The 18,915-nt window shown below is 41.0% G+C and overlaps 1 long non-coding RNA gene across 1 annotated transcript in view; it reads right to left on the minus strand.

The window, feature by feature from the left end:
- Positions 1-2,485: 2,485 nt before the first annotated feature.
- The window catches only part of LOC116597162, a 60,960-nt gene continuing 44,530 nt past the window's right edge, over positions 2,486-18,915 (minus strand). Inside the window, exon 4 of the long non-coding RNA XR_004288474.1 lies at positions 2,486-2,534. This is a non-coding gene — a long non-coding RNA (uncharacterized LOC116597162). The remainder of the gene's footprint in view (positions 2,535-18,915) is intronic.

Consider the following 18,915-nt stretch of genomic DNA (forward strand, 5'->3'; position numbering starts at 1 on the left):
CCTTGCATCTGCTTATTTTCAACATCCTTGGTGTCCGAGGAGGACATCACATCCTGGGAAGGCAGAGGGGCTGATGAGAGCAGCAGACAGCACACGCCATTAAAGGCAGCACCTGGTAGCAGTGGCCCTCCTAGCAGCTGGCGTCATTATAGGATGAAATGGTCCCTAATTGTGATATTGATTTTTTCCCCCTCTTTAATGGATTATTCTCCCAACACACTTCCAGTTGAGCCACTACCACATCCCATGCCCCACATCCCACAAACATGTTGCCAGGGATGTGCGTCATACAGTGCATTAGAAGCCCATGGATGTACTGCTCTGTGAGTTACTTAGCAAGTGGAGAAGCCCGGGAGAAGGGATCCCTATGGCCTTGAAATACACATGCTCACTCCAAATAAGAGCCCTGGGTGAGTACATTATAGGTCATTTCACTTCATTTACTCTCTAGGAGACCCAGGTGCGAGGAGGAAGGAGGATCAGGCAGAGGCTGGAGTTAGAACCCAGCAGCAGTAAGAGATGGAAGATGTCAGTGTATCCCCTCTGCTGCAAGAGCTTCTGAATGTGACTGTAGGTTTTATCACAGTGGATTGTAAACAACCCTATCTCTCTGGAATGACCTGCTTGGGCCCCTGGCAGGGGGCAGGCTGGGGGACACTCTGGATGTAGAGCTGTGCCACTCTCCCTTTTCCCCTCTGGTGAGGGAAAGGAAGGTTCTGGGCTGGGCCAAGCAGCTACCCTGTCCTGCCCCAACCCATCCTCGACCAATCAGAATGGCTTTGATGTCTGCTTGAAGATGAAGCCTTGATACCCAAGTGTCTTCATGATGTTGGCAATGTTCTTGCAGTCATCAATGCCGCTGTAGGGCCGGCCTATGTGTTGAAGGCTGAGGCCCTTGTTCATGTCCAGAAGTCCATTCTTGGGCCAACAGCCCATGGCAAAGCTGTAAGCCTTTTTCAGATTAATCCACTACTTGAAGTAATCCGCCACCGGCAAGTCCAAGTATTGGCACTGGCCTGGGAGCCACACAAATGTCTTTATCTTTTATCGGGATTTTAGCCAAGCAAACCTTCCATTCCAGGGTTTCCAAAAAATCACCAGAGTGCTTTTAGATCCTCGCACACCTTCCACTAGTGCTGGGCACCAGAACACGTGCCAGAGGGAAGTCTCACGTGTCTGTGAGTAGGCTGGCTCCAGAGCCCTGCAGGCTCTCAGGGGGAGGCGAAGCACCCTTCGCTCCTCGGAGCCCAAGAACTCTCGCCCAAGGAGCTGTCAGGCTAACGAGGCTACCCCACCGCCACTCCATCTGAGCATGGCAGGCTGCACCGCAGCCTGTGCATCCCAGTCAGCCTGCCCTGGACCTCAAAATAGAGGTCAGCATCAGTTTTCATGGGGAACATCTTTGCCTGAGTGAGGGGTCAACTTTCTTCCTCTGTTCTTCTCATATTTGGAGTTAAATGCTGAGCTGGAATATGCACCTCCATGTACATGAGCCCATTTTTCTCTCATGAACTCCTCCATGGAAAAATTAATTCCAACTTTAGGTTCCTTGGAAATGGGATCACCTAGAGAAGAATGTGGCTTCTGGGGTGTGAGTCAGACTGGACTGAGTTCAGATCCAGACCCCACCACTGGAAAACTGTGACTCTAGTCTAGACAATCCATCTCCCTTTACTTTGATGCTCTTTGTCTTCAAAATGGAATTAATCATTATACCTATTTTCCAGGATTGATGTGAAGAAGAAATGAACTGATTCATGTAAAGTGCTTAAAACTGTGCCTATAAAATCACGGAGGCCCAACAGATAGAGCCATTGTCGTTGTTGTCCCATCTATAACCTGGGAGGAAAGGAGCACTGGATGGAGATGGAAAGACTATTTGGAACTTAAGAAGCAATAGTTGAGTGATTTTGTAGCTACATATGTAGATATAAGACTCAATTCTGTCGGAGACCTTCTGAAGACATCCCAGAATGTTCATGACTTGTCCTTCTAAAGAACAGGAGACCGAGGCATTTTTCACCTGATTCCCAATCCCCAGCAGTTGAAATGAGCCCAGAACATATATCTTCCCTGCATTTCTGGGAAATTCTGTGAAGCATCATGGCACTGCTGGCTTTAGAGGATGCTCTAAAGGAGGAAAGCCCAGAAATATGAAAGGTTGCTGCCATTGAGGTGGCACCCTGTCAGTGTGCCCAGGATCTGTCCATCCCAGTTGCAGCCGAAGTCAGACCTGGAGAAATGATGCATGTCACAGGACACAAGGAGCACTTGTTACATCCTCTGATCTATTGATGTTCCAGGTTAATCCTGTCAGTGCAACAGTGTTCACTGTTACTGCCTTCCTCAAAACCCCTCAGCCGCTCCAGTGTCTCCTGAGTAAAGCCCAAATACCTCAGCCAGAATACCTTAACATTCCAGAAGAATTTGTACCCAAACAGCCTTCGCTTTCTTATTCAGACATGTGAACTCTGCTAATGGGATTGTTTTATGGCCCTGAAGATGCTTCATACCTTCCTCCCAATTCATCTTATCTGGGAAAACAAAACAACAAAAAAGACAACGACAAAAAATAAACCTCCGGCATCTTACCTAACCTTCCAGAACTGGCACCAAGCCTTCACCCAACATTGTCTACACAGATCTCTTAACTCCATGAGATCTTTTATTTTTTAAAAATATTTAAATATTTATTTATTTATTTATTTATTTATTTATTTATCTGATGGAGAGAGATCACAAGTAAGCAGAGAGGCAGGCAGAGAGAGAGGGGAGAAGCAGACTCCCCACTGAGCCAAGAGCCCAATGTAGGGCTTAATCCCAGGACCCTGGGATCATAACCTGAGCTGAAGGCAGAGGCTTAACCCCCTGAGCCACCCAGCCACCCCCACTCCTTGAGATCTTAACCATGGTTTGTCACATGTGTATTTTTCCCAATAAAGTTCATATCCTCTCCAGAGAATGAATTTTGTCACTTACTACATTTTTAACCTCTATAGTAGCTATGATTGTGCATTAAATGTTGTTGAAATGAATATTAGAATAACCAGAAAGGTCCATTTCCCGTTAGGTGTGTTTTTCTGGTTAATTTCTGGCTCTGTTTTGGAGAGCAAAGGTGTCAGTTGCCCAAAGTGGGTTAATATAAGGATAGGAAAGTGATCTCATTCAGAGAGAGGAACCAAAATTACAGCTGGTCCATGCAAATGGAAAACTCTCAGAAAAAGATTCTCTCCATTTCTCAGCAGCTCCATGGTCTTCCTTCTTTCTCTACTTCTGTGTTTCTTACCTCTTTTTCTCTCTGTGTTGTCTCTTCACTGGACTTGATGTAGCCTCCAGCTCTGAGTCTGTTAGGTGCAACACCCATCACCAGTTGGAAAGAGTCTCTATGCCTCTGTCCAAAGCTGATTTACTCAAAGCTTGCTGATGGACCAGCAAGCTCATTGGTTGACACTGGGTCAGGTGTTCAGTTCTGCTCCAATCTTTTATGGCAAACATGGTGGTGTAATAGAACTAAACATGGCCTTTTGGACCTACCCCTTCAGCAGGGGATGATGAAAAGAAGTCCTTAGAAAACAAGTCTGTGAGTAGAGCAGACACTGAGGTATGCCTCCAGATACAAATAAAGATGAATTTGTCAGCACATTGAATAAAATATGTGAACAGAATAAAACTCACAATATGCATACAAGAGATACAATTAGACAATACTGTTGCTTTTATATACAAAATGCTGGTCCTGGGAGAGCAGAAGGTGTAGGAACATTTGTAAACATGCCATGCTATCTACCATTCCTGACCTTTTGTAACTGTGGGATGTCTTTTACACATCACCTGCCGTCCTAGTCAATTCTTTCATCAAAGACTAGAACCAGCTGGAAACAGTGCTGTTTCCCTAGGCAAAAACAGTGGATCCTGCAACAACAGGTCTTCATTCATTCCTCATTCATTCCTTTACTCATTTACTTAATCCTTTCTGGAGTTCCTTATTTGTGTCAACCCTTGTTGCATGTGCTAAGGTTATAGCCATGAATAAAACAAAGCCCCTGTTCACACACAGTTTCCATTCTGTCTGGGGAAGACCATCAGGAAATCCTAATCACATAGACATCTGGTCAACCAGGGATTGCATAATTAAGACAAGTAAAACAAGGTAAGAAGACAGAAAGAAAGTAGCTACTTATATAGGGTTGTCACGAAAAACTTTCTGAAGAAGTGAAAGTTAAGAAAAGATTGATGGTCCAAGAGCGTTAGCCAAATGACTGACCCGTGGGAATGTATGCCAGGCAGAGGAAACAGCTAGAGTGAAAAGCCTAGGTTGCCATGCTTTGTACGTGAAACATGTAGAAAGAAAGTCAGTGGTGAAGAGAAGGAATGGCTGGAAATGAAATTATAGAGACAGCCAGGGTCCAATTGATAAACACACTTCCTAAGTGCCGCATTTATTTATTTATTTATCTATCTATCTATCTATTTATTTATTTATTTATTTATTTGTATTGTGTTATGTAGTCACCATAAAATAAATCATTGTTTTTTTCATTTAACATATTCATTATTTTTGCACCACACCCAGTGCTCCATGCAATGAGTGCCCTCTATAATACCCACCACCTGGTTCCCCCAACCTCCCAACCCCCCGCCACTTCAAACCCCTCAGATTGTTTTTCAGAGTCCATAGTCTCTCATGGTTCATCTCCCCTTCCAATTTCCCCCAACTCCCTTCTCTCTAACTCCCCATGTCCTCCACGCTATTTGTTATGCTCCACAAATAAGTGAAACCATATGATAATTGACTCTTTCTGCTTGACTGATTTCACTCAGCAGAATGTCTTCCAGTCCCATCCATGTTGCTACAAAAGTTGGGTATTCATCCTTTCTAATGGCTGAGTAATATTCTATTGTATATATGGAGCACATCTTCTTTATCCATTCATCTGTTGAAGGTCACCTCAACTCTTTTCACAGGACCCATACGTATGCTGTCTACAAGAGATGTATTTTGAACCTAAAGATACACCCAGACTGAAAGTGAAGGGATAGAGAACCATCTTTCATACCAATGGGTCCCAAAAGAAAGCTGGGGTAGCAATTCTCATATCAAATATATTAAATTTTAAGTTAAAGACTGAAGTCATAGATACAGAAGGACATTCTTAAAGGGTCTAACTACCAAGAAGATCTAACAATTGTAAATATTTATGCCTCCAACATGGGAGCAGCCAACTACATAAGAAAACTGTTAATCAAAATAAAGAGTCATACAGATAAGAATATGTTAATTGATGAACATTTTTTCATGTGTCTGATAGCCATTTGTATGTCTTGATTAGAGAAGTGTCTGTTCATATCTTCTGCCCATTTTTTGATATGATTGTCTGTTTTGTGGGTGTTGAGTTTGAGGAGTTCATTATAGATCCTGGATATCAATCTTTTGTCTGTACTGTTATTTGCAAATATCTTCTCCCATTCCGTGGGTTGCCTCTTTGTTTTTTGGTATTTTTTGTTTTGTTTTGTTTTTTTACTGTTTGTTTTGCTGTGCAGAAGCTTTTGATTTTGATGAAGTCCCAAAAGTTTATTTTCGCTTCTGTTTCCTTTGCCTTTGGAGACATATCTTGAAAGAAGTTGCTGTGACTGATATCGAAGAGATTACTGCCTATGTTCTCCTCTAGGATTCTGATGGATTCTGGTCTTATGTTGAGGTCTTTTATCCATTTTGAGTTTCTCTTTGTGTACGGTGTAAGAGAATGGTCGAGTTTCATTCTTCTACTTATAGCTGTCCAGTTTTCCCAGCACCATTTATTGAAGAGACTGTCTTTTTTCCACTGTATATTTTTTCCTGTTTTGTCAAAGATTAATTGACCATAGAGTTGAGGGTCCATATCTGGGCTCTCTACTCTGTTCCACTGGTCTATGTGTCTGTTTTTATGCCAGTACCATGCTGTCTTGGTGTTCGTCATCACTAGCCCTCAGGGAGATTCAATTTAAAACCACATTGAGATATCACCTTACACCAGTTAGAATGGCCAAAATTAACAAGACAGGAAACAACATGTGTTGGAGGGGATGTGGAGAAAGGGGAACCCTCTTACACTTTGGTGGGAATGCAAGTTGGTGCAGCCACTTTGGAGAACAGTGTGGAGATTCCTCAAGAAATTAAAAATAGAACTTCCCTATGACCCTGCAATTGCACTACTGGGTATTTACCCCAAAGATACAGATGTCGTGAAAAGAAGGGCCATCTGTACCCCAATGTTTATAGCAGCAATGGCCACAGTCGCCAAACTGTGGAAAGAACCAAGATGGCCTTCAATGGATGAATGGATAAGGAAGATGTGGTCCATATATGGAGTACATGGAGTATTATGCCTCCATCAGAAAGGATGAATACCCAACTTTTGTAGCAACATGGATGGGACTGGAAGAGATTATGCTGAGTGAAATAAATCAAGCAGAGAGAATCAGTTATCATATGGTTTCACTTATTTGTGGAGCCTAACAAATAGCATGGAGGACATGGGGAGTTAGAGAGGAGAAGGGAGTTGGGGGAAATTGGAAGGGGAGGTGAATCATGAGAGACTATGGACTCTGAAAAACAATCTGAGGTGTTTGAAGTGGCAGGGGGGTGGGAGGTTGGGGTACCAGGTGGTGGGTATTATAGAGGGCACGGATTGCATGGAGAACTGGGTGTGGTGAAAAAACAATGAATACTCTTATTCTGAAAATAAATAAATTAATTTTAAAAAAGGAATATGTTAACAGTAGGGGATCTTAACACACCACTCTCAGCAATAGATGGATCATTTAAGCAGAAAATCAACAAGGAAATAAGAACTTTGAATGACACATTGGACCTCATAGATATATGCATAACATTCCGCCCTAAAACAACAGAAAACTCATTCTTCTCAAGCACATATAGAACTTTCTCCAGAATAGACCACATACTAGGTCACAGATCACGTGTCAACCAATACCAAAAGATGAGATTATTCCCTGCATATTCTCATAACACACTGCTTTGAAACTGGAATTCAAACACTTGGAAGCTAAAAACTATCCTGCTCAAGAATGTTTGGATCAACGAGAAAATCAAAGAACTTAAACAATTCATGGAAACCAATGAGAATGAAGACACACCGGTCCAAGCCATCCAAGCCTCACTCAAAAACAACAACAACAACAACAAACAAACAAACAAACAACTAAAATATCGCAAATACACAAACTCTCTTTACACCTCAAAGAACTGAAGAATCAGCAACAAATTAAGCCAGCCCCCTACACAGGAAGGGAAATAATTAAGATTAAAGCAGAGATCAATGAGTTAGAAACTAGAGATACAGTCGAACACATCAACAAAACTAGAATCTGATTCTTTGAAAAATTAATAAGATCAATAAACAACTGGCCAAACTAATCCAAAAGAAAAGAGAAAGGATGCAAATTAATAACATTTTGAATAAAAAGGGTAAGATCATGACTAACACAGAGGAAATAGAAATAATCATCAAAAATTGTTATTAACAGCTATATGCAAATAAGTTATTTAGAAGAAATGGATCATTCCTGGAACTTATTTATCTATCTATTTATTTATTTATTTTTAAGATTTTAGGGAAAGAGAGAGCATGGGGGGAGCAGAAGGAGAGAGAGAAACAAGACTCCCTGCTCAGTAGGGAGCATGACTTGGGGCTCCATCCCAGGACCCTGAGATCATGACCCTAACAGAAGGCAAATGTTTACCTGACTGAACCACCCAGGCATCCCTCCCCTGCAGTGACATCTTCTATATCAATATCTGGCTCATATTATGATTAAGGCCAGCTTCATGGATGTACAGCCTATGCATAGGGCCCTGTATTCAGAATAGTCCCCACTTAGATGAATGCTATCTGGTCACCATCCTGAAATACTTAACTTCTGATCAAGGAGCCCTGCATTTTCAGTTTGTCCTGGAGCCTGGAGCCAAATTATGTACCCAGTTGATATGGTTTAAATGTTTGTGTCTCCCCAAATTTCATTTGTTGAAATGTTAATGCCCAATGTGATGGTAGTAAGAGGTGGGGCTTTGGGAGGTACTTAGGTCAGGAGGGTGGAGACCTCCTGAAGAACTAGAAATCTTATAAAAGAGACCCTGAAGAGCTCCCTAGATGCCTCCACCATATGAGGATACAGGAAGTTTTCAGCACAAAGGGTATGCTTACTGAACCATGCTGACACTTGATCTTGGACTTCCAGTCATTTGACTGTGAGAAATAAATTTCATTTGTTTATAAGCTAGTTGATCTATGATATTTTGTTACACCCACCTGAATGGACTAAGATACCAATCTTAATTATAATTATTTATGAAGACATAAGCCTATTTATTTATTTATTTTACATTTTAAGCTCCTGAGAATGGAGACTGCCTCATTTATGTTTATAAATTTTCATTTGTAATCATTAATTTCAATTATTTAGTAAGTTGAGCACTGTTTATGGCCCAAAAGCAATGCACTGAAAGGAACAAAATTTGTTTAAATATTTAGAACAAATAACTAAAGAGAAAAGTCACCTTCCACATGAATGCAAAAATGTTTGAAAGATGAACATGAAGCCTCCATTAATATTTTTATAAAAGCTAAGAAATTCAGAACAGAGGCCAACCTTTGGAATAATGAAGAATAAATAATGGGCTTAATCATGAATACAGATAGAACAAAAAGCAAAAGTGACTATTTTAGTTCAAATATTTTTTTGAGTTCAAGTATAATTTTAGTCACTTTTTTAAGCTCAAATGTATTTTTTCCTCAAAGTTCACCATCACTACTCCCTACTTGTATTGCACTTACTGTAGAAAATCCAGAATGGTCTCCTTTAGAATTAATTTCACAATAAATTTAAGTATAGCTGATCTCCACATGTCATTTTTTACCCTTAGGCTTTCAACATTTCCAGAAATGGTTCCTACACTATTACACAGCTACCCCCAAAATATGTGGAATCCATCAGTCTCAAATGTTGGTCAATACCAATGAATTGCACTCCACTGAAACTTCCTATTTTAAAAAACATATGAGGGAAAATTCTCTGTCTCTGTCTCTCTCTTTATCTCCCTCTTTATCTCTCTGTCTCTGTCTCTACATCTCTCTCTCTCTCTCTCTGCCTTTCTGTCTTTCTCTCTCTTATGCACACTATTTGATTTCCTCACATTGAGCTAAACTGGAAACTGAGTCTCACCATGATTGTTAATTCTCCTTAACCTCAAATGAAAGCAGTAGTGAATAAATTCAAGATGGAACTGGACCCTCCATTTTTTGTGACTGCAGTGATTCTTAAGGAAATATTTCAATCATCTTATTAAGCTTCTGAGGTTTTCTGACCCCAATTTCTCCCATCAGTTTCTATATCCTAGATTTGTTTCAGGTGACATTATGTGCTTAACCCTACAACCTACCCTTCACTTCTCCCTCCAAAATGAAAACCAGAAAACAGTAATAATAAGCTATGATGTTACTTTTATTACAAACTGTCTTAGAATCAATGTGTCCTACTTAAGTTCTATATGCACATCCCCAACTCTTTGTTGAATCTGTCTTATCTGTCTTTGTGGAATAACTTCTTGTACCTGAGAGTGCAAATTTTGAAAACTGACTTTTTTTTTCTTTTCCTATTTCTGTTATTTGGATGGCAAAAACCAGCTTCTCTCTCTCTCTCTATCTCTCTCTATATATCTCCCTTTTTTCTCTCTTTCCCTCTCTCTATCTCTTCCCTTTTTCTTCATCTCCATCTTTCATCCAGTATTCTATCAATGGCCAAGTTGTTGATTCCATTTACATAAAACCTCTCCTGTGGCTTTACCATTTTCATTCCCATTGGCAGGCCTTGCTGTATCTGCCAGACTCATGCAGTAACCTCCCAACACTCACCAGACTGTCACCTTTCTCAATTCCCCCAACCTACATTCTGCTGCCAGGAGTAGGATCCTACAAGGGTGTCATCTCAAGCTTTTCCTTGGCTCCCTTGCCCTCATACCAAGTAATAGCCAAGATCATTTGTCTTACATTAGAATCTCCCCTTTATTTTTTTACCTAATCTTCCATCCTTGCCTTATACACCATAGTGGGTTGAGTTGTGATCCCTAAAAAGATATGTTTAAGTCCTACCTTCAGGACTTAAAATGTGACCTTATTTGGAAATAAGGTCTTTGCATCTATAATCAAGTTAAGATGAAGTTATATTTGATAAGACTGGACTTAAATCCAATGACTCTGTCTTCTGAAGAGAAAGACAAGATTTGGATATAGAGAAACAGAGGACACCCAGGAAGAATGTCATGTGCTGATGGAGGCAGAGATTGAAGTGATGTAGCTACAAGCCAAAGAAGAGGCAGGGAAGGCCCCTATCCTAGAGCCTTCAGAGGGAACAGGTCTCTGCAAGCACCTTGTATACAGATGTCTAACCTCCAGAACTTTGAGAGAATTTCTGTTGTTCTGAGCCACTCAGTTTATAGGAATTTGTTAGGGCACCCCCTAGGGAACTATACACATGCACACACTATGCTCTCTAGGCACATTCTCTAAACACATGTCCACTCCCTACCTCTGCCTGTGTCTTTGAAGCCTTGCAGAGAAATTCCTAGCAAGGTGCCACACAACTCATGGGCTACCCATGAGTTCCTAGCCTCTTCTCCGGTGACCTACAAGAAATTGAACTTTCCCACGTGGTGCTGTTATTGAAATGAATCCTAGACCTCTCAGCTCTTCCCTGTCTCTGGAGGAGATTTTGAATGGTGAGAGTAGAAGGTCCGGAATTACTGCTACTTGAAGACAAGACCAAAGCATGGAATGGCAGATTCCTTGAGCATTTACCATTCTGAGGGAATGGTTTGGCTTTGGCCAGGTTGTCTGTGTAACCATGGGTTTCTACTGCACTGATTTCCTTAAGCTGCACTTGTCACAAGCATGTGACCAGCCTTGTTTCATGTGGCCTCCCCTGTATTTGAAGTGAGAATAGGCATGTGTGAGAAGAGGCCCCTTTCCCAGAGAAGAAAACTGAGACCTAGCAAGTGTGAGCTGGGATCACAAGGCACAGTGAAAGCAAGGTGATGACTGATCTGAGTGATCAACAAAGACATGGTCTCCAAGGAGAGCAGAATGGTTACCTCAGACTGAGGTATTGCTGCTCAGCCAATAGAATATCTCAGTCTCCCTGTGGCCAAGCATCTGCAAGCCCTCATCCTGTTCAGTAACAAACTGGGGTCATATGTGAAAAAGATAACAAAATGAGAGAGAGAGAGAGAGAGAGAGAGAGGCACTCAAAAATCCAAAACCCACCCACCACTAGGCACTAGTGGGCAATGCATTTGTACTGGCACCAACAGGAATCTAGATTGTTGAAATCTGGCTGAAGAGGGAGTTTACTGGGACAGCCCTTCCCTTGCAGGTAATTCCTAATACAGTGCCACCCAGTAGAAACAGAATGCATTGGGATGAAATGTTCTGAATATATCTGTGATGCCCATCTGGTCCAGTGTGTCATTTAAGGCCTTTATTTCCTTGTTGATCTTTTGCTTGGATGATCTGTCCATTTCACTGAGGGGAGGGTTAAAGTCCCCTTCTATTATTGTATTATTGTTGATATGTTTCTTTGATTTTGTTATTAATTGGTTTATATAGTTGGCTGCTCCCACATTGGGGGCATAGATATTTAAAATTGTTAGATCTTCTTCTTGGACAGATCCTTTGAGTATGATATAGTGTACTTCCTCATCTCTTATTATAGTCTTTGGCTTAAAATCTAATTGATCTGATATAAGGATTGCCACTCCTGCTTTCTTCTGATGTCCATGGTAAATTCTTTTCCACCCCCTCACTTTAAATCTGGAGGTGTCTTTGGGTTTAAATGAGTTTCTTGTAGGCAACATATAGATGGGTTTTGTTTTTTTATCCATTCTGATACCCTGTGTTTTTTGATTGGGGCATTTAGCTCATTAACATTCAGGGTAACTATTGAGAGATATGAATTTAGTGCCATTGTATTGTCTGTAAGGTGACTGTTACTGTATATTGTCTCTGTTCCTTTCTGATCTACTACTTTTAGGCTCTCTCTTTGCTTAGAGGACCCCTTTAAATATTTCCTGTATCTCTGGTTTGGTGTTTGCAAATTCTTTCAGTTTTTGTTTGTCCTAGAAGCTTTTAATCTCTCCTTCTATTTTCAATGATAGCCTAGCTGGATATAGTATTCTTGGCTGCATGTTTTTCTCATTTAGTGCTCTGAATATATCATGCCAGCTCTTTGTGGTCTGCCAGGTCTCTGTGGATAAGTCTGCTGCCAATCTAATATTTTTACCATTGTATGTTACAGACTTCTTTTTCCGGGCTGCTTTCAGGATTTTCTCTTTGTCACTAAGACCTGTAAATTTTACTATTAGGTGACGGGGTGTGGACCTATTCTTGTTGATTTTGAGGGGGGTTCTCTGCACCTCCTGGATTTTGATGCTTGTTCCCTTTGCCGTATTAGGGAAATTCTCTCTAACAATTCTCTCCAGTATACCTTTTGCTCCCCTCTCTCTTTCTTCTTCTTCTGGAATCCCAATTATTCTAATGGTGTTTCGTCTTATGGTGGCACTTATCTCTCGAATTCTCCCCTCATGGCCCAGTAGCTGTTTGTCCCTCTTTTGCTCAGCTTCTTTATTCTCTGTCATTTGGTCTTCTATATCACTAATTCTTTCTTCTGCCTCATTTATCCTAGCAGTGAGAGCCTCCATTTTTTATTGCACCTCATTAATAGCTTTTTTGATTTCAACTTGGTTAGATTTTAGTTTTTTATTTCTCCAGAAATGGCTTTTGTATCTCCCGAGAGGGTTTCTCTAATAGACAGCCTCTTCAATAAATGGTGTTGGGAAAATTGGACAGCCACATGCAGAAAAATGAAATTGGACCATTTCCTTACACCACACATGAAAATAGACTCAAAATGGATGAAGGACCTCAATGTGAAAAAGGAATCCATCAAAATATTTGAGGAGAACACAGGCAGCAACCTCTTCGACCTCAGCTGCAGCAACATCTTTCTAGGAACATTGCCAAAGGCAAAGGAAGCAAGGGCAAAAATGAACTATTGGGATTTTATCAAGATCAAAATCTTTTGAACAGCAGAGGAAACAGTTAACAAAACCAAAAGACAACTGACAGAATGGGAGAAGATATTTGCAAACGACATCTCAGATAAAGAGCTAGTGTCCAAAATCTATAAAGAACTTAGCAAACTCAACACCCAAAGAACAAATAATCCAATCAAGAAATGGGCAGAAGACATAAACAGACATTTCTGCAAAGAAGACATCCAGATGGCCAACAGACACATGAAAAAGTGCTCCATATCACTCGGATCAGGGAAATACAAATCAAAACCACAATGAAATATCACCTCACACCAGTCAGAATGGCTAAAATTAACAAGTCAGGAAATGACAGATGCTGGCGAGGATGTGGAGAAAGAGAAACCCTCCTACACTGTTGGTGGGAATGCAAGCTGGTGCAGCCACTCTGGAAAACAGCATGGAGTTTCCTCAAAATGTTGAAAATAGAACTACCCTATGACCCAGCAATTGCACTACTGGGTATTTACCCTAAAGATACAAACATAGTGATCTGAAGGGGCACGTGCACCCGAATGTTTATAGCAGCAATGTCTACAATAGCCAAACTATGGAAAGAACCTAGATGTCCATCAACAGATGAGTGGATAAAGAAGATGTGGTATATATACACAATGGAATACTATGCAGCCATCAAAAGAAATGAAATCTTGCCATTTGCGATGATGTGGGTGGAACTAGAGGGTATCATGCTTAGCGAAATAAGTCAGTCAGAGAAAGACAACTGTCATATGATCTCCCTGATATGAGGAAGTAGAGATGCAACATGGGAGGTTAAGGGGGTAGGAGAAGAATAAATGAAACAAGATGGGATTGGGAGGGAGACAAACCATAAGTGACTCTTAATCTCACAAAACAAACTGAGGATTGCTGGCGGGGGAGGGGGCAGGGTTATGGACATTGGAGAGGGTATGTGCTATGGTGAGTGCTGTGAAGTGTGTAAACCTGGTGATTCACAGACCTGTACTCCTGGGGATAAAAATATATTATATGTTTATAAAAAATAAAAAATTATTTTAAAAAATTCTTTGAAAGAAAAAAAGAAGAAACAGAATGCAAACTGTGAATGCAAGCCATATTTGCAATTTTAAATCTTTTAATAGACATGTGTTATGGGATGAATTTCATCTTCCTAAAATTCATAAGTCCTAAACACCCTACCTCACAATATGTCTGTATTTGGAGATAGGGCCTTTGAAGAGGTAATTTTGTAAAAGTGAGGCTCTGAGGTTGAGCTTTCATCCAATCTGACTGGTGTTCTTATAAAAAGAGAGACTCTGGGTGCACTGAGACACAGGGATGTTTGAGTACAGAGGAAAAGCCATGTACAGGGAGAAGGCAACCATCTACAAACCCAGGAGAGAGGCCTTAGGAGAAGCCAGACATTCTGACAGCTTGATATTGAGAGAAAATAAATCTCTGTTATGTATGCTGCCCAGTGTGTGGCATTTAGTTATGGTGGCCCCTGGCATGTTAATATAGATTTTGGTAGCAGGTAGGGAGATCCTACAATGAACAGTAGCAGGTGGCTTTGGACCTGATTAATGGGTAGAAGTTGCAAGAGTTTTGAAGTGCAGCCAGGAAAAGTTTAGGTTGCCTAGAAGAAACGATTTGTAGAAATACAGATGTTAAAGTGCTACTGGTGAGACTTGGATGTAACTGTGGAAGATGTTATTAGATGCTGGAGGATAGATCAATTTTGCTAAAAAGTGGCAAAGAACTTGGCTGGATTGTGTTCTAGTGTTTTGTGGAAGGTAGATTTTGCAAATGAGGAACTTAGATATTTAGCTGAGATTTCTAAGCACAATGTTGAAGGTGTGTCCTGATTTCTTTTCACTGTATATAGTAAAATACAAGAGAGGGATATACTGAAGAAGGAATTATTAAGCAAAAAAGAACCAGGACTCTAAGGACTGGAAAATTCTCAACCCATCCATATCGCAAAAAAACATGAGTTGTGTGTTCTTGAGAGAACATGGAGGATGTGGCCAGTCAAGCATTTGATAAAGAGATTACAGGTATGACTCATGCATGCAATCAGCCATCTCAGCAGAAGTGGGATCAGGGATGGGATTATACTGAAGAAACATTGCCCACTTGGCCAAAAAGGGATGGATATGGGACAAAACGAAGGAAGTTAGGTAGACTTCTGTGGTTCTAGGGATGGAAAAATAGAGCTATTCAGCTGCAAACACATGTTATCCTTCAAGAAAAGGGGGGAATGATACTGAAGGTGATCCAGACAGAGATTGGCAGGTTGTTTCTCTCATCACAGACCCCAATGTTCCAGGACCCCAGAAGTGAGTCTGTTCTCAGGTTCAGAGAGCCACCCTGCCGCTCTGCCACCAGGGATGGCAGGGACCTTACGGGTGGGACTGCAAACACCTTAATCCCATACTTTTTAATCCCAGGCGTTCAGCCTCCAGAAGTTTGAGAAAATAAATGTATTTTGTTCATTTGTAGTTTTTTGTTAAGGCAGTCCTACCAAAATGAATACACCTCAATAAAAAAAGGAAAAAGAAATAGTTGAAATTAATTTTAACAATATATTCTTGATCCCCTCTATCCAAAATTAGTACCATTTTAACATGTCATCAATATAAAAGTTATCAATAAGATATTTTACATTCTTTTTTGGGGGGCACAAAGTCATTGAAATCCTTACAGCATATATCAATTTGGACTTGTCCCATCTCAAGTGTCCCATAGTTGCTGTGTCCACACAACTAGCACAGAAAGAAACCGCAAAATGATCCACCACTAATTGTCCCCTTTGCACCTATTTTTGGCAATAAATTTTAAAAATAATTTTTGCCTTTAAGTAGACACCATGTTTTAGAGTTTTGTTTTGTTTTTTTTTGTTTTGTTTCTTTGTTTTTGTTTTTCTAGACTTCAGCCAGCTGAGGGCAGGAACAGTTACTGAAGAGAACTTCTATACAAATATGGAAGTTGGAAGGAAATTAGGAAAGCTGGGAAAACAAATGATCCACCAAATTTTGCATCTGATCCACCAAATTTTGCATCTTAAAGAATGTGTTCAACTTGAGTACAAGACTAACAGAAGTTGTTCTGTCAAAACTTCCTGACATGAATAACTCAAGAATCCATACTGTCCCATGCCCTGGATTCCTGCTGTTCTTCCCAAACTGGAATAATGTTTTCTTCTCTTTGCTATTTAATCCATCCACTCCCAGCTCAGATCCAGTGTCCTCTGTCCTCCGTCATGCCCATCACCCCCAACCTGCCCCTCAGAGCATACATTCTGGTGTGTCACTGCCCTGCTCAACTCTCAGCTGAAGACCCTCCTATGCCCTTCAGGATTTGTCCTGTTGCTCTAGAGTCAAGAGTCTTTCCCTCTTAAAAGAAAGAAAGAGAAAGAAAGAAAGAAAGAAAGAGGAGTCAAGATGGCGGAGAAGTAGCAGGCTGAGACTGCTTCAGCTAGCCGGAGATCAGCTAGATAGCTTATCTAAAGATTGCAAACACCTGAAAATCCATCGGCAGATCGAAGAGAAAAAGAACAGCAATTCTGGAAACAGAAAAACAACCACTTTCTGAAAGGTAGGACTGGCGGAGAAGTGAATCCAAAGCGACGGGAAGATAGACCCCGGGGGGAGGAGCCGGCTCCCGGCAAGCGGCGGAGCAACAGTGCACAAAATCAGGACTTTTAAAAGTCTGTTCCGCTGAGGGACATCGCTCCAGAGGCTAAACCGGGGCGAAGCCCACGCGGGTTCAGCGTGGCCTCGGGTCCCGCAGGGTCACAGAAGGATCAGGGGTGTCTGAGTGTCGCAGACCTTGTGGGTATTGGAACGGGAAAGCCGGCTACAGAGACAGAGCCGACAGTAAGCTCACAGCTCGGTGTTACCTTGAACTGGTCGCAGGCTCGGTGAGCTCCGAGCGCGGCCGGAGGTCAGGCAGACGGGAGTAACTGGGCGCTGTTCTCTGAGGGCGCACTGAGGAGTGCGGCCAAGGGCTCTCGGCTCCTCCGGGCCGGAGACCAGGAGGCCGCCATTTGTATTCCCGTCCTCCGGAACTCTACGGAAAGCGCTCAGGGAACAAAAGCTCCTGAAAGCAAACCCGAGCGGATTACTCACCCCGGCCCCAGGTAAGGGCGGTGTAATTCCGCCTGGGGCAAAGACACTTGAGAATCACTACAACAGGCCCCTCCCCCAGAAGATCAACAAGAAATCCAGCCGAGACCAAGTTCACCTACCAAGGAGAGCGGTTTCAATACCAAGGAGAGCAGCAGAATTCCAGAGGAGGAGAAACCCAAGCACGGAACTCATGGCTTTTTCCCTGTGATTTTTTTTTAAGTCTTGCAGTTAATTTAATTTTTTTCTTTTTCATTTTTTTTTTTTTTTTCTCGCCTTCGGGTAAAATTTTTTTTTTTTTTAACTGTTACCTTTTTCTTTTTTAATGATTTTTTACTAGTTTATCTAATATATATATTTTTTCTTTTTTACATTTTTCTTAGGTGTTTTCCTTTTTTTTTTTAATTCTTTTCTTTTCTTATTTCCTTTTTCTTTTTTTTTTCTTTTTTCTTTTTTCTTTTTTTTTTCTTTCTTCCTTTTTGAACCTCTTTTTATCCCCTTTCTCCCCCCTCACGATTTTGGATCTCTTCTAATTTGGTTAAAGCATTTTTTCCTGGGTTGTTGCCACCCATTTAGTATTTTACTTGCCCCTTCATATACTCTTATCTGGACAAAATGACAAGACGGAAAAATTCAACTCAAAAAAAAGAACAAGAGGCAGTACCGAAGGCTAGGGACCTAATCAATACAGACATTGGTAATATGTCAGATCTAGAGTTCAGAATGACAATTCTCAAGGTTCTAGCCGGGCTCGAAAAAGGCATGGAAGATATTAGAGAAACCCTCTCGAGAGATATAAAAGCCCTTTCTGGAGAAATAAAAGAACTAAAATCTAACCAAGTTGAAATTAAAAAAGCTATTAATGAAGTGCAATCAAAAATGGAGGCTCTCACTGCTAGGATAAATGAGGCAGAAGAAAGAATTAGTGATATAGAAGACCAAATGACAGAGAATAAAGAAGCTGAGCAAAAGAGGGACAAACAGCTACTGGACCATGAGGGGAGAATTCGAGAGATAAGTGACACCATAAGACGAAACAACATTAGAATAATTGGGATTCCAGAAGAAGAAGAAAGAGAGAGGGGAGCAGAAGGTATACTGGAGAGAATTATTGGGGAGAATTTCCCCAATATGGCAAAGGGAACGAGCATCAAAATTCAGGAGGTTCAGAGAACGCCCGTCAAAATCAATAGGAATAGGCCCACACCCCGTCACCTAATAGTAAAATTTACAAGTCTTAGTGACAAAGAGAAAATCCTGAAAGCAGCCCGGGAAAAGAAGTCTGTAACATACAATGGTAAAAATATTAGATTGGCAGCTGACTTATCCACAGAGACCTGGCAGGCCAGAAAGAGCTGGCATGATATTTTCAGAGCACTAAACGAGAAAAACATGCAGCCAAGAATACTATATCCAGCTAGGCTATCATTGAAAATAGAAGGAGAGATTAAAAGCTTCTAGGACAAACAAAAACTGAAAGAATTTGCAAATACCAAACCAGCTCTACAGGAAATATTGAAAGGAGTCCTCTAAGCAAAGAGAGAGCCTACAAGTGGTAGATCAGAAAGGAACAGAGACCATATACAGTAACAGTCAACTTACAGGCAATACAATGGCACTAAATTCATATCTCTCAATAGTTACCCTGAATGTTAATGGGCTAAATGCCCCTGTCAAAAGACA

The sequence above is a fragment of the Mustela erminea genome, chromosome 1, assembly GCF_009829155.1.
Source record: "Mustela erminea isolate mMusErm1 chromosome 1, mMusErm1.Pri, whole genome shotgun sequence".
Taxonomy (NCBI): Eukaryota; Metazoa; Chordata; class Mammalia; order Carnivora; family Mustelidae; genus Mustela; species Mustela erminea.